General features: G+C 41.0%; 1 long non-coding RNA gene across 1 annotated transcript; it reads right to left on the reverse strand.

The window, feature by feature from the left end:
- Nucleotides 1-716: 716 nt before the first annotated feature.
- Nucleotides 717-16,380, reverse strand: LOC139577839 (uncharacterized). Its single transcript, XR_011675430.1, has 5 exons — nucleotides 15,779-16,380; nucleotides 1,735-1,931; nucleotides 1,536-1,629; nucleotides 1,345-1,420; nucleotides 717-1,235 (listed from the first exon to the last, which is right to left on the reverse strand). It is a non-coding gene; the product is annotated as an uncharacterized lncRNA (long non-coding RNA).
- Between the last annotated feature and the right edge of the window lie 457 nt (nucleotides 16,381-16,837).

Consider the following 16,837-nt stretch of genomic DNA (forward strand, 5'->3'; position numbering starts at 1 on the left):
TGGCATTTTCATTGATCGCTATTTTTGTAAATACGTTTTTTTCTGTCATATCCAATACCAGGTGTATCAAACTCCATTCTGTGAATGATGCTGTGTCTGCATGTATATGTATTACAATTATACACTTCAACAGCGTTTACCACTCCTGCTCCTGGGACATCAATGATTACACATTGTAACTATGCAATAGACTAGAAACATGATTTTGTAATTCATATATACAGAATAAAAACAGTACATCCTGCCAGCACGTCCACAAGCGTGCTGAATGATGCGTGGAAGAGTGCGAGGAATGAGATGGGAGTAACAATCCAGGCTATTTGCTCTGAGACCTGCATAATAATGTAATGAAACAAGCAGGGAGCAGGTTTCGAACCCTCAACATTCTAGCCTGAAGTTACTTTGGGTTGGGGCCGATTGTGGCTAAAAACACTTTATCTATTGGAATCTTTAACGTGGAAAGGGGAAAAAGTATTATTATTAGTTTTTCACAAGCGTAGCAGGATGGGCTATTAGCTGAACAATAGACTATTCAACTATTACTAAAGAATTGTCTAATAGCCGAGCTAGGTGTGAACCCCCCCTCCCCAACTTGCAACACATCATTTGTGTCTATCTTTCCACATCTACCTACACACGTATCTACCTACACACGGTTAATGTTCAGAATTCTTATGTATATATATATATATATATATATAAGATGCTGTGTTTTTATTTACAGTAGTAATGGACAACAGGAGGCATTTTGAAAACAGGTTTTCAAACATTTGTTTTTCACAACTGTTACAGGTGTATCCCATCATGCAAATGTTTCCTATTAGCAAGACAATAGACTTTTTATAACCCGGCTACTTTTGTGAAAATCCCCCAACTTACAATGTATGATGCTTAAATACTCTAAAGTGTTACATTTCTAACTCAAAGCAGCAGTACAGTATTTCGTCATCAACATCTTTATGCTTTTGCTAATAAAATAATGAGAAATAAGACATTCAAATGCGGATGTTTATATAAACTACATTTTAGTCGCACTTCCACCCAGCTCCACGACCACAGGTAAAACCCTAATGAGATGATCAATGTATTTGTTGTAGTGTTGTATCGTCAATTTCTCTAGCTGAAACATCTTGATGGCCTTGAACAGTTCATCTTTGCTTGTCGGCTTGGCAGAGTTATGGATTGATGTTTCCAGTTGATGCCAAACAAGTTCGATCGGGTTTAAATCAGGAGACCTACATGTAGAGATGAAAAAAATATTTTTAGATATACTGTAGGCCTACCCAAGGTGTTGTAGGTCTTTTATTTATTTACTTATATTTTACTACATAAAGGTCTACTTACTCTGCTGGCGTCTTGACCCAGTTTATGTCCTCATTTGCAATGCAAACCCGGGCGGCATTGTGTTTTGGGTCATTGTCTGCATTTGGAGAAGAAAAAAAGACATTTAGCCTGACAGCCAAAATTAGGTACAATAATAGAAATAAACATGTAAATAGTTTATTAAAAGTAACAAGATATTGCTATAATCCTACCTTGAAAGAAACAATGTGTTCCCAGAAACACCTGTCTGACATAGGGTCCAGCATATCTCTTGATGATTTCTTCAGAAACCCCGAGCCATAATACCTGAAAAAGGAGGACAGAGTGAATTATTGTGGAACACATAACAGTCCATGAGGTGTAGGCTACTATATTTTATGTACCTTTAGCTTTGTAAATAGCCAAACTTACCATCAAAAATCGAATATGGGCCTGGTCCCTGGCGAGAAATTGCCCCCAACACATGGAGTTTGAGTGGATGCTTGGGACTCGGCTTGTTTGATCTTCTTCCTGTTTTTGTAGCAATTTTTAGCAAATTGGGCCACGGTTGTTTCGTATGTCAAGATTACATTTTGGAATGTCTCGCCAGCTTTGATCAATGCCTGGGCCTGCAGGACACAAAGTTCTTTGTTTGTCAGACGAATCATTTGGGTCGAAACTACAAAACAGTACATAACAAGCAAACAGACAAGGTAATTGTTCTGATAATTAAAAAAAATATATATATCAATATATATCCAAATAAATATATAGACATATATATATATATATAAATATACAGTTGAAGTCAGAAGTTTACATACACTTAGGTTGGAGTCATGAAAACTTGTTTTTCAACCACTTCATACATTTCTTGTTTAACAAACTATAGTTTTGGCAAGTCGGTTAGGACATCTACTTTGTGCATGACAAAGTCATTTTTCCAACAATTGTTTACAGACAGATTATTTCACTAATAATTCACTGTATCACAATTCCAGTGGGGCAGAAGTTTATATACACTAAGTTGACTGTGCCTCTAAACAGCTTGGAAAATTCCAGAAAATGATGTCAGGCTTTAGAAGCTTCTGATAGGCTAATTGACATAATTTGAGTCAATTGGAGGTGTACCTGTGGATGTATTTCAAGGCCTACCTTCAAACTAAGTGCCTCTTTGCTTGACATCATGGGGAAATCAAAAGAGCCAGGACCTCAGAAAAAAATTGTAGACCTCAATTCTGGTTCATCCTTGGGAGCAATTTCCAAACGCCTGAAGGTACCACGTTCATCTGTACAAACAATAGTATGCATTTCTAAACATCATGGGACCACGCAGCCGTCATACCGCTCAGGAAGGAGACGCGTTCTGTCTCCTCGAGACATTTCTTTTTGGAGAAATGTCCTCTGGTCTGATGAAACAAAAATATAACTGTTTGGACATAATTACCATCGTTTTGTTTGGAGGAAAAAGGGTGAGGCTTGCAAGTCGAAGAACACCATCCCAACCGTGACACACGGGGGTGGGCAGCATCATGTTTTGGAGGTGCTTTGCTGCAGGAGGGACTGGTGCATTTCACAAAATTTATGTGGATATATTGAAGCAATGGTGCTACAATGTAATCAAAGTGAGAACATTCGGCAATCTGCTGTATACGTATAGCCTATTGTAACCTGAAAGTCACGCCTTTCCCCACCCCACCCAAAACTCCACCCTTAACACATTCAAAAACGAAAATAAATTCACATCGCGACCAAAGAGAACAGACAAAATGGACATAGTTTTCATCAAACCAGCTTCTTTCTATGGTGCTACCCGTTCCAGGGTTAGGACTGTAATCACCAGAGGACTTGAAAATGAGCCGGAGCTGAGAGGATCACCAAAACTAAAGATACTTTGGTTTCAGAGCATTTTATAAAAAAAGAGAAGGTATATTGCCTATCAATGTGTAGCATACTGTATAATACAATCGATAATTGTGTACTAAAAACGTGAATATGTTTTTGCAGAGCTTACAACCATGCCGATAACCATCCGTGGTGATCAGGGAACAAAGAGCTGGACAACGGGCCGCACTGAAAAAACGCATTGTTGCCAAGAAAGCGGTTAGTTAAGCTAGATTCTTAAAATGTGTACGCAGCATTTGTGTGTTGGAGTCACTTTTAATTCTTAATTGATCTACCGTTTCTATCATAGGCCACTGTAATCGATGGGGGCTCTGGGCGGTACCATTCTGCTCATCTGATGAAGGTGCTCATGGGTGAGATTCAAACTTTGAAGACTGAGATCGAGTCATTGAAGGCAGACCATCAGAAAGAGAAACATTCTCTGAGGGAAGAGATACGGGCGACAGCTGATGCATTGGTCCAGAGCCAGGCGGTATTGGTGGAGAGTCTCTCCTCATTAGCGGAGAGTCAGGCGGCATTGGTGGAGAGTCAGGTAGAGAATGACGCATTGAAAAGGGAGAGGAAGGAGATGGAGTCACAATCCATGACAGGCACACCTGTGAGCTCTGGAACTCCACCTCCAACAGGCAGAGTCAACATATGTGGCAGGTTCGTCAGGTTGTCGGTTCACACTGACATTTCCATTCCTCTTCTGACAACAGAACTTGACCAACTGCTCACCAGGCACAGCAAGGGCCGCCTGGACCGTTATGCTGTTCTGCTATTTCAAGGATGTGTAACCGAAGAGAGATACCATGAGTGGGCACAGATTACAAACTGGGATGATCCCGAGACACATGTGGCTTACCAGTAACCCTCCGCATTTTCATCATTAATACTGTGTCTCAGAAGTTTCCGTCCATGACTGATGCCTCCCGAAAAAGCATTAAAGACAGAGTTAAAGAGTACTTGAGGTCTCCGAGAAAGTCTGGACACGGCCTGCTCTCCCTTAAGTAAGAAATTAGGCACTTTCCCATGTTTACTACAGTATGTACTGTATGCTATGTTTACTTGTCAGACTGCACAGTAGCCTAAAAAACAAATGCAGGTGGCTTATACTGTATCTTCAAAATGCTTTAAATGCTTTATTATCCATATATTTAAAAGCATATACGGTACAGTACTGTATTTCTTCATCAGAATCTTTATGCTTTCGTTAATAAAATAATGATAAAAATACACTTCCAAAATGCTAATGTTTATTTAGTTATGGATCCATAATGAATTAATTGTTCAAATATGTCATGATATTCTTGAGATGTCTTGACTGAATATAAGCAAGTGATGTTGTCACGGCCGTCAAAAGGAGGAGACCAAGGCGCAGCGTGGTATGCGTACATTCTTCTTTATTATAAGAATGAACACCGAACAAAACGAACAAAATGAACCGTGAAGCTATACAAAGTGCTGACAGGCAACTACACATAGACAAGAACCCACGAACACAAAAGGTAAAATGGCTACCTAAATATGATCCTCAATCAGAGACAACGATAAACAGCTGCCTCTGATTGGGAACCATATCAGGCCACCATAAACCTACACATCACCTAGACCTACATACCCTAGACTTACAAAAACCCTAGACAATACAAAACCCTTAGACAATACAAAAACTAGCGTACCCACCCTCGTCACACCCTGACCTAACCAAAATATAAAGAAAACATAAATATCTAAGGTCAGAGCGTGACAGATGTCTGCTTTTTTGCCTTATTCTCGCTCACTTTAGGTTAAATGAAAACGAAATCTCCAAAATATTGTTACTTTTTAAACAAAGTGATTACTTTTATTAATGAATTTAGAATTATATAAAAGCCCCTTGGGTTCTGTGAGAATATCAAAACTGAAAATGCCCCTTATATTATATATTAATTTAGAGTCCTCCAATCCTCTAAATGTAATTATTGGCAGAGAGTCACGTCCACGAAAATATATTTTTCCATATACTGTAGGCCTACCATAGGCGAAATGAGTCTCACTAGTGTTGAACAATGTCTAATGAATGCAAACAATTTAGAATCCTCTAATCCTGTAGCCTGACGTCATGTTGTACTGGCTTTACTTACAAATTAGTGAGAATATCTCACCCCACGTTGTAGAATTGCCCTTTTCTCGCTCACTCTAGGTTAAATGAAAACAAAATCTCCAAAATATTATTACTTTTTAAACAAAGCAATTATTATTATTAATTCATTTAGAATTATATGAAAGCCCCTTAGGATCTGTGAGGATATCTGAGAAAATGCCCCATAGAGAGTCCTCCAATCCTCTAAATGTAATTATTGGCAGAGTCGCGTCATTTAAAAAAAAAAAAAAATCGATATACTGTAGGCCTACCATAGGTGAAATGAGTCTCACTAGTGTTGCGTAATGTCTGAAATGAAATAACACATATGGAATCACATTGTACAACGCAGTATTTTCCGTTCCATTCTAACAGAAACCCAGAGGGTTTTTGGTTTTTCATGGTAAAGAACACCGTAATATTACTTCTAATTAATTAAGCAAGTACCAGTCAAAAGTTTGGACACACCTACTCATTCCAGGATTTTTCTTTATTTGTACTATTTTCTAGTAAAAAATTAAGAAAAATCCTGGAATGAGTAGGTGTGTCCAAACTTTTGACTGGTACTGTATGTATCTTCAACATTTCCTCTATAGTCTCTACAGTTGCCATAATAGTGAAGAGTAGGAGAGTACTCATCTCATATGTATATACCGTACTCTATACCATCTACTGCATCTGCCATGCCGTTCTGTACCACCACTCATCCATATATCTTTATGTACATATTCTTTATCCCTTTACACTTGTGTGTGTGTGTAAGGTAGTAGTGTGGAATTGTTAGGTTAGATTACTGTTGGTTATTACTGCATTGTCGGAACTAGAAGCACAAGCATTTCGCTACACTCGCATTAACATCTGCTAACCATGTGTATGTGACTAATAAAATTTGATTTGATTTGATTTTGATTTGATTTGAAGACATCAAAACTATGAAATAACACATATGGAATCATGTAGTAACCAAAAAAGTGTTAAACAAATCAAAATATATTTTAGATTTTAGATTCTTCAAAGTAGCCAACTTTTGCCTTGATGACAGCTTTGCACACTCTTGGCATTCTCTCAACCTGCTTCACCTGGAATACTTTAATTCCAGGTGAAGTCTTGAAGGAGTTCCCACATATGCTGAACACTTGTTGGCTGCTTTTCCTTCACTCCGTGGTCCAACTCATCCCAAACAATCTCAATTGGGTTGAGGTCGGGTGATTGTGGAGGCCAGATCATCTGTTGCAGCACTTCATCACTCTCCTTCTTGATCAAATTAAAATCAAATCAAATTGTATTGGTCACATACACATGGTTAGGAGATGTTAATGCTAGTGTAGCAAAATGCTTGCTACAATGCAGTAATAACCAATGAGTAATCTAACCTAACAATTTCACAACAACTACCTTATACACACAAGTGTAAAGGGATGAAGAATATGTACATACAAATATATGAATGAGTGATTGTACAGAATGGCATAGGCAAGATGCAGTAGATGGTATAGAGTACAGTATATACATATGAGATGAGTAATGTAGGGTATGTAAACATTATATTAAGTGGCATTGTTTAAAGTGGCTAGTGATACATTTTTTACATCAATTTTTCCATTATTGAAGTGGCTGGAGTTGAGTCAGTATGTTGGCAGCAGCCACTCAATGTTAGCGGTGGCTGTTTAACGGTCTGATAGCCTTGAGATAGAAGTTGTTTTTCAGTCTCTCGGTCCCTGCTTTGATGCACCTGTACTGACCTCGCCTTCTGGATGATAGTGGGGTGAACAGGCAGTGGCTCGGGTGGTTTTTGTCCTTGATGATCTTTATGGCCTTCCTGTGACATCGGGTGGTGTAGGTGTCCTGGAGGGCAGGTAGTTTGCCCCCGGTGATGCGTTGTGCAGACCTCACTACCCTCTGGAGAGCCTTACGGTTGTGGGCGGAGCAGTTGCCGTACCAGGCGGTGATACAACCCAACAGGATGCTCTCGATTGTGCAACTGTAACATTTGTGAGTGCTTTTGGTGACAAGCCGAATTTCTTCATCCTCCTGAGGTTGAAGAGGCGCTGCTGCGCCTTCTTCACCACGCTGTCTGTGTGGGTGGACCAATTCAGTTTGTCCGTGATGTGTACGCCGAGGAACTTAAAACTTTCTACCCTCTCCACTACTGTCCCGTCGATGTGGATAGGGGGGTGCTCCCTCCGCTGTTTCCTGAAGTCCACAATCATCTCCTTTGTTTTGTTGACGTTGAGTGTGAGGTTATTTTCCTGACACCCCACTCCGAGGGCCCTCACCTCCTCCCTGTAGGCCGTCTCGTCGTTGTTGGTAATCAAGCCTACCACTGTAGTGTCGTCTGCAAACTTGATGATTGAGTTGGAGGCGTGCAGGAGAGGGCTCAGAACGCACCCTTGTGGGGCCCCAGTGTTGAGGATCAGCGGGGTGGAGATGTTACCTCCCCTCACCACCTGGGGGTGGCCCGTCAGGAAGTCCAGTACCCAGTTGCACAGGGCGGGGTCGAGACCCAGGGTCTCGAGCTTGATGACGAGTTTGGAGGGTACTATGGTGTTAAATGCTGAGCTGTAATCGATGAACAGCATTCTCACATAGGTGTTGCTCTTGTCCAGATGGGTTAGGGCAGTGTGCAGTGTGGTTGCGAATGCGTCGTCTGTGGACCTATTGGGGCGGTAAGCAAATTGGAGTGAGTCTAGGGTGTCAGGTAGGGTGGAGGTGATATGGTCCTTGACTAGTCTCTCAAAGCACTTCATGATGACGGAAGTGAGTGCTACAGGGCGATAGTCGTTTAGCTCAGTTACCTTAGCTTTCTTGGGAACAGGAACAATGGTGGCCCTGTTGAAGCATGTGGGAACAGCAGACTGGGATAAGGATTGTTTGAATATGTCCTTAAACACACCAGCCAGCTGGTCTGCGCATGCTCTGAGGATGCGGCTGGGGATGCCGTCTGGGCCTGCAGCCTTGCGAGGGTTAACACGTTTAAATGTTTTACTTGCGTCGGCTGCAATGAAGGAGAGTCCGCAGGTTTTGGTAGCGGGCCGTGTCAGTGGCACTGTATTGTCCTCAAAGCGAGCAAGGAAATTGTTTAGTCTGTCTGGGAGCAAGACATCCTGGTCTGCGACGGGGCTGGTTTTCTTTTTGTAATCCGTGATTGACTGTAGACCCTGCCACATACCTCTTGTGTCTGAGCCGTTGAATTGCGACTCTACTTTGTCTCTATACTGACGCTTAGCTTGTTTGATTGCCTTGCGGAGGGAATAGCTACACTGTTTGTATTCGGTCATGTTTCCGGTCACCTTGCCCTGGTTAAAAGCAGTGGTTCACGCTTTCAGTTTCACGCGAATGCTGCCATCAATCCACGATTTCTGGTTTGGGAATGTTTTAATAGTTGTTGTGGGTACGACATCGCCGATGCAATTGCTAATAAACTCGCTCACCAAATCAGCGTATTCGTCAATGTTGTTGTTTGACGCAATGCGGAACATATCCCAATCCACGTGATCGAAGCAATCTTGAAGCGTGAAATCAGATTGGTCAGACCAGCGTTGAACAGACCTGAGCGCGGGAGCTTCCTGTTATAGCCCTTATAAAGCCTGGAGGTGTGTTGGGTCATTGTCCTGTTGAAATACAAATTATAGTCCCACTAAGTGCAAACCAGATGGGATGGCGTATCGCTGCAGAATGCTGTGGTAGCCATGCTGGTTAAGTGTGCCTTGAATTAAAAAACAATCGCCGACCGTGTTACTAGCAAAGCACCCCAACACCATCACACCTCCTCCCCCATGTTTCACAGTGGAAACTACACATGTGGAGATCAGCCGTTCACGTACTCTGTGTCTCTTTGAGACACAGAGGTTGGAACCAAGAATCTCAAATTTGGACTCATCAGACCAAAAGATAGATTTACACCAGTCTCCGTTATTTCATAGTTTTGATGTCTTCACTATTATTCTACAATGGAGAAAATAGTAAAAATAAAGAAAATCCCTGGAATGAGTAGTTGTGTCCAAACTTTTGACAGGTACTGTATGTATCTTCAACGTTTCCTATATAGTCTCTACAGTTGCCATAGTCTCTACAGTCCCTGAGCATCTATAGTCCCTACAGCATCTATAGTCCCTCAGCATGTAGTCTCAATAGTTTATATAGTCATAAATGCTATAGTCTCTATAGGCTCTATAGTCTTGCCCATACATATAGAATAACATAGAATAACACCTTGTGCTAATATTTCAGATTAGTGGTGCCCTCCTTCATTTTTATGTTAAGTTTTATAGGTTTTATTATTACTATTGTTATTATTATGTGGAAACAGAGACTAGGGGCAAAAGTGAGAGCGTTTACCTTCAAGTAGGTTTTGGTTTTGCTAGGGTGCAAGCATCTGCCTTTGATTCCAAAGGTTGCAAGTTTGTATCCAGCGATGTAACGTATGTTTTTTATATATTTTTTTTATTAAGCATCCCAAACCTTAACCCTTACCTTAACCATTCGGAGTTAATGACTAACCTAAAAATGTGAAGTTCATGCCTAAACTTAACCATAAAGACTTTGAAATTTGACGTTTGGGAGAACTTTGAAATGTGTTGTTTGAGAAACATGGATGAACGTCTAATTCTGACGTGAGACTGTGAGAGCTAGTAGTGGATGTTGACAGACAGACTGGTGTTATCATTATATTATTCTCTCCTATTGCTCTCCAAATCTCCTCAAATAACAGGCTATGGTTCTCTGTCTATGTGTCAGTCTGTCTGTCTGTCTCCATGTGTCCTTTGTGTCACAAACGTCTCACATGATGATTGACAGCTATTATTCTTTCCTTGCTCTCTACCTCTCCACCACTAACTGGCTGAGTTATATTGCTCAATGCTCTGTCTCTGCACAGTCAGTATGAAACCATAGTTACCATATTAATCATATATATAGAAGGAAGGAATATTTCTCTAAGACTCTGTACGAGTTTGTGTGAGTTTCTTCATTTATTGATTTCAGCAAAGTTTGAATAGTCTGGATCCAATGAGTTAATGTGCGCAGTGTCTATGTGTACTTTCACTTATGCACCTGGGTTGGACTTGTTCTGTGTGTGTGTGTGTGTGTGTGTGTGTGTGTGTGTGTGTGTGTGTGTGTGTGTGTGTGTGTGTGTGTGTGTGTGTGTGTGTGTGTGTGTGTGTGTGTGTGTGTGTGTGTGTGTGTGTGTGTGTGTGTGTGTGTGTGGATGCGTGCGTGTTTGTCCTAATACAGTAGCTATGTTGGTCTATTACTTCAAACAATGTGTATGCAGGTTGCACAGGATTCACAACTTCTCAAACAGCCTGATTCATACTCTTAGAGGAGATGCTCCCACAATAATGTGATTTGTACCGCAAACAAGTTAAAGTATTGGATTCTTCACACACACCACACTAATCCAATTCCATCCTATTCCACTACCTTTTCAAGCTTTATTTATTTATATGAAAAAAAAACTTTTATACTTTTATGCTTTTATACTTACAAGATCATCATTCTTGATTGAGCAAGCTGTTTTGTCTTGTAGTAATGTGGTGCCTGCCAGTATTTCCTTAAACCTTTTTATGTCATTGAGAAAAAATATATACAGTGCATTCGGAAAGTATTCAGACCCCTTCACTTTTCCAAATGTTGTTGCATTACAACCTTATTCTAAAATGGATCTACACACGATCAAAATAATGACAAAGCAAAAACAGTTTTATTTTTTATTTTAGCAAATGTAAACAACTGAAATATCACATTTACATAAGTATTCAGACCTTTTACTCAGTACTTTGTTGAAGCACCTTTGGCAACAATTGCAGCCTCAAGTCTTCTTGGGTATGATGCTACAAGCTTGGCACACCTGTATATGGGGAGTTTCTCCCATTCTACTCTGCAGATCCCCTCACGCTCTATCAGGTTGGATGAGGAGAGTCACTGGATAGCTATTTGTAGGTCTCTCCAGAGATCGGGTTCAAGTCCGGGCTCTGGCTGGGCCATTCAGAGACTTGTCCCGAAGCCAATCCAGCATTGTAATGGCTGAGTGGTTTGGGACGTTGTCCTGTTGAAAGGTGAACCTTTGCCCCAGTCTGAGGTCCTGAGCGCTCTGGAGCAGGTTTTCATCAAGGATCTCTCTATAATTTGCACCGTTCATCTTTCCCTCGATCCTGACTAGTCTCCCAGTCCCTGCCGCTGAAAAATATCCCTACAGCATGATGCTGCCACCAATATGCTTCATAGTAGGAATGGTGCCAGGTTTCCTCCAGACGGGACGCTTGGCATTTAGCCCAAATAGTTCAGTCTTGGTTACATCAGACCAGAGAATCTTGTTTCTCATGATCTGAGATTCCTTTAGGTGGCTTTTGGCAAACTCCAAGTGGGCTATCATGTGCCTTTACTGAGGAGTGGCTTCCGTCTGGCCACTATACCATACAGGCCTGATTGGTGGAGTGCTGCAGAGATGGTTGTCCTTCTGGAAGGTTCTCCCATCTCCATAGAGGAACTCTGGAGCTCTGTCAGAGTGACCATCAGTTTCTTGGTCACCTCCCTGACCAAGGCCCTTCTCCCCCGATAGCTCAGTTGGCCGAGCGGCCAGCTCTAGGAAACTTCTTCCATTTAAGAATGATGGAGGCCACTGTGTTCTTGGGGACCTTCAATACTGCAGAAATAGTTTGGTACCCTTAACCAGATCTGTGCCTCGACACAATCCTGTCTCGGAGCTCTACGGTCAATACCTTCGACATCATGGCTTGGTTTTTGCTTCGACATGCACTTTCAACTGTGGGACCTTATATACACCGGAGTTTGCCTTTCCAAATCATGTCAAATCAATTGAATTTACCACAGGTGGACTCATATCAAGTCGTAGAAACATCTCAAGGTGATCAATGGAAACAGATGCACCTGAGCTCAATTTTGAATGTCATAGCAAAGGGTCTGAATTCTTATGTAAACAAGGTATTTCAGTTGTTTTAAAAAATAAATAATTGCAAACATTTCTAAAAACCTGTTTTTGCTTTGTCATTATGGGGTATTGTGTGGAGATTGATAAGAAATACAAATATTCAATACATTTTAGAATAAGGCTGTAACGTAACAAAATGTGGAAAAAGTCAAGGGGTCTGAATACTTTCCAAAGGATCTTTAAATCCAAAATAATGTATGCATTGCAAAATTGAATGCTTTTAACCAAATAGTCACCTTACCTTGATCCTTAAAACCAAAACTGATAATGTCATTAACTTGGTGATTCAACAATTATGAATAATTCTTGTTGGATGCACGTTTGGTGTCCAGCTGATTAGTTATGTTGTGATATTTTCATTATCTGATCCAGGAAGGAATTTGGTGAATGACAGTCAAGTGACGAACAGCTGTTGTGATAGCACATTCGATGCAACAACAGCCAAAGAGCTGGAAAATAGGTGTTTTGTTAGGAATGTCCAGAATATTTTGGTGTCTCATTCATTACACCGGTGAAGACCTGGATCCACGTTAACTCTAATATCCCAACAAATTGATGTTGATAATCTGTTGTGTCTGCTTGACTTTTACAAGTTTTTGCGTACTATTGTTTGTACAGATGAACGTGGTACCCTCAGGCATTTAGAAATTGCTCCCAAGGATGAACCAGACTTGTGAAGGTCTACAATTGATTTATTTTGATTTCCCATGATATCAAGCAAAGAGGCACTGAGTTTGAAGATTGGCCTTGAAATACATCCACAGGGACACCTCCAATTGACTCAAAGGATGACAATTAGCCTATCAGAAGCTTCTAAAGACATGGCATCATTTTCTGGAATTTTCCCAGCTGTTTAAAGGCACAGTCAACTTAGCGTATGTAAACTTCTGAACTACTGGAATTGTGATACTGTGAAATAATCTGTCTGTAAACAATTGTTGGAAAAATGACTTGTGTCATGCACAAAGTAGATGTCCTAACCGACTTGCCAGAACTATAATTTATTAACAAGAAATTTGTGGAGTGGTTGAAAAACGAGTTTTAAAACCTGTTTGGGATAGGGGGCAGCATTTTCACATTCGGATGAAAAGCGTGCCCAGAGTAAACTGCCTGCAACTCAGGCCCAGAAGCTAAGGTATGCATATTAGTAGATTTGGATAGAAAACACTGAGGTTTCTAAAACTGTTTGAATGATGTCTGTGAGTATAACAGAACTCCTATGGCGAAAACCTGAGAAAAAATCCAACCAGGATTGGGAAATCTGAGGTTTGTAGTTTTTAAGTCATTGCCTGTCGAATATACAGTGTCTATGGGGTCATATTGCACTTCCTAAGGCTTCCACTGGATGTCAACAGTCTTTAGAACCTTGTTTCAGGCTTCTACTGTGAAGGGGGAGAGAATAAGAGCTGTTTGACTAAGAGGTCTGGCAGAATGTCATAAGCTAAGTCAGGTGCGCGGCCGTGAGAGCGAGTTGCGTTCCTTTTAATTTCTAAAGACAAAGGAATTGTCCGGTTGAAACATTATTGAAGATTTATGATAAAAACATCCTAAAGATTTATTTTATACATCGTTTGACATGTTTCTACGAACTGTAACGGAACTTTTTGAACTAAACGTGCTAACAAAAAGGAGGTATTTGGACATAAAGATGACCTTTATGGAACATATCAGTCATTTTTTGGTGGAACTGGGATTCCTGAGAGTGCATTCTGATGAAGATGATCAAAGGTAAGTGAATATTTATAATGCTATTTCTGACTTTTACTGACTCCACAACATGGCAGGTATCTGTATGGCTTGTTTTTGTGGCTTAACGCTGTACTCAGATCATTGCATGGTGTGCTTTTTCCGTAAAGCTTTTTTGAAATCTGACACAGCGGTTGCATTAACCTCTCTTGGGTAGGGGGCAGTATTTTCACATCCGGATGAAAAGCGTGCCCAGAGTAAACTGCCTGCTACTCAGGCCCAGATCCTAGGATATGCATATTATTAGATTAGATCTGGATAGAAAACACTCTGAAGTTTCTAAAACTGTTTGAATGATGTCTGTGAGTATAACAGAAATCATATGGCGGGCAAAAACCTGAGAAAGAATCCAACCAGGAAGTGGGAAATCTGGGGTTTGTAGTTTTTCAACTCTTTGCATATCCAAGAGACAGTGGAAATGGGGTCATGTTGCACTTCCTAAGGCTTCCACTAGAGTGTCAACAGTCTTTAGAACCTTGTTTGAGGCTTCTACTGTGAAGTGGGGGCGAATGAGAGGGGATTGAGTAAGGTCTCTCCCAGAGTACCACGAGCTGACCATGCGCGTTCATATGAGAGAGTAAGCTTGCGTTCCATTGCATTTCTGAAGACAAAGGAAATCTCCGGTTGGAACATTATTAAAGATTTATGTTAATCTACCCATCGTGTCCGATTTCAAAAAGGCTTTACAGCGAAAGCACAACATGTTAGGTCCGAGCCAAGTCAAAAAAACACACAGCCATTTTTCCAGCCAAAGATCATATAAATCAGAAATATAGATAAAATGAATCACTATCCTTTGATGATCTTCATCAGCTGACACTCATAGGAATTCATGTTACACAATACATGTATGTTTTGTTCGATAATGTGCATATTTATATCCAAAAACCTCAGTTTACATTGGCGCGTTACGTGCTGTAATGTTTTGATTCCAAAACATCCGGTGTTTTTGCAGATAGCCACAGAAATCCCAGAAATACTCATAATAAACATTGATAAAAGATACAAGTAATATTCACAGAATTAAAGATATACTTCTCCTTAACAAGATGTTTATCTTTCATTTGCTGTATTGGACTTGTTAATGTGTGAAAGTTACAAAAAAATATTTTCTGTTTGAAAATATGAATCACATTTTAATTTGACGTACCCCCAACGGCATTGCGCGGAATACCTGCAATAGAGGAAACCGAGTCTAGATTTAACTTTACCCCGGCAGATTTGATATGTGCTGAGAAAAGGACAGTGTACCGTCTAGCCATACTCCCAAGTACTTGTATGACGTGACTACTTCAAGCTCTAAACCCTCAGAGGTAGTAATCACACCGGTGGGGAGATGGGCATTCTTCTTACCAAACCACATGACCTTTGTTTTGGAGGTGTTAAGATCAAGGTTAAGGGCAGAGAAATATTGTTGGACACTAAGAAAGCTTTGTTGTAGAGCGTTTAACACAGAATCAAGAGAGGGGCCAGCTGAGTATAAGACTGCATCATCTGCATATAAATGGATGAGAGAGCGTCCTACTGCCTGAGCTATGTTGTTGATGTAAATTGAGAAGAGCGTGGGGCCTAGGATTGAGCCTTGGGGTAATCCCTTGGTGACAGGCAGTGTCTGAGACAGCAGATGTTCTGACTTTATACACTGCACTCTTTGAGAGGGGTAGTTAGCAAACCAGGCCAAAGACCCAGGCCCACAAGAATGGAACGGTATACCGTATCAAAAGCTTTGGCCAAGTCCATAAAAAAGCAGCACAACATTTCAAGCTTACAATAGCAGTAGTGTTCTTTGCCCTTGTTCCCGCAAGTCTGTTAACGATGGTGAGGGCAGGTGTTCAGCAGGCATTGACGAAGGACACTGGGTTCTAGATAGGAGGACTCCGGTACACAGCAGGCGGGAGGTCCTTGACCCTCAAAAAAGCAGAAATGTTGATTATATTGACAGGAAGAAAATGACATTGACAGAGGAGGGAGTGTTCTGAATCAATGCATAAGGTAAGGGCTGTAACGTTAGCTAGCTACATTGCTAAGCAAGCCAGGTTGACTAGTGTATGGAGTAACATTAGCTAATATTAACATTAGATGAGTAATGCCCATTGCATCTATCATATATAAGCAGTGTGGCAGTTTCCCAAAGTTTGGTGTTGACTGTGAACTTCACTTAGATAGCTAGCTGGCTGTGCTTTGTGGAAGAATGTGTTAGATATTGTCAACATTGAGTTGTGCCAGTGGATCTTGATTTGTCCATACTGCTAATGTTACTGCCTTTTTGGCTTGTAGTTAGCTCGTTAATGTTACTGGCTAACGTTAGTTGGCTAGCTAACTTGCAATAGCAGCCAAGGACATTCACTATCTTATTTGTGTATATTTGTTGTTTGCTCTGATTATACAAAAGTGTTTGTCAGTGGCAGGGACTGGGAGACCAGTCAGGATCGAGGGAAAGATGAATGGAGCAAAGTACAGAGCGATCCTTGATGAAAAGCGCTCTGGAGCAGGTTAGGACCTCAGACTGGTGCGAAGGTTCTCCGTCCAACAGGACAACGATCCTAAGCACACAGCCAAGACAACGCAGGAGTGGCTTCGGGACAAGTCTCTGAATGTCCTTGAGTGGCCACAGCCATAGCTCGGCCTTGAACCAGATCGAACATCTCTGGAGAGACCTGGAAATAGATGTACAGCGACACTCCCCATCCAACCTGACAGAGCTTGAGAGGATCAGCAGAGAATGTTAAAAACTCCCCATATACAGATGTGCCAAGCTTGTAGCATCATACCCAAGAAGGCTTGAGGCTGTAATCACTGCCAAAAGTGCTTCAACCAAGTAATGAGCA

This window comes from Salvelinus alpinus, chromosome 6, assembly GCF_045679555.1.
Source record: "Salvelinus alpinus chromosome 6, SLU_Salpinus.1, whole genome shotgun sequence".
NCBI classification, from domain to species: domain Eukaryota; kingdom Metazoa; phylum Chordata; class Actinopteri; order Salmoniformes; family Salmonidae; genus Salvelinus; species Salvelinus alpinus.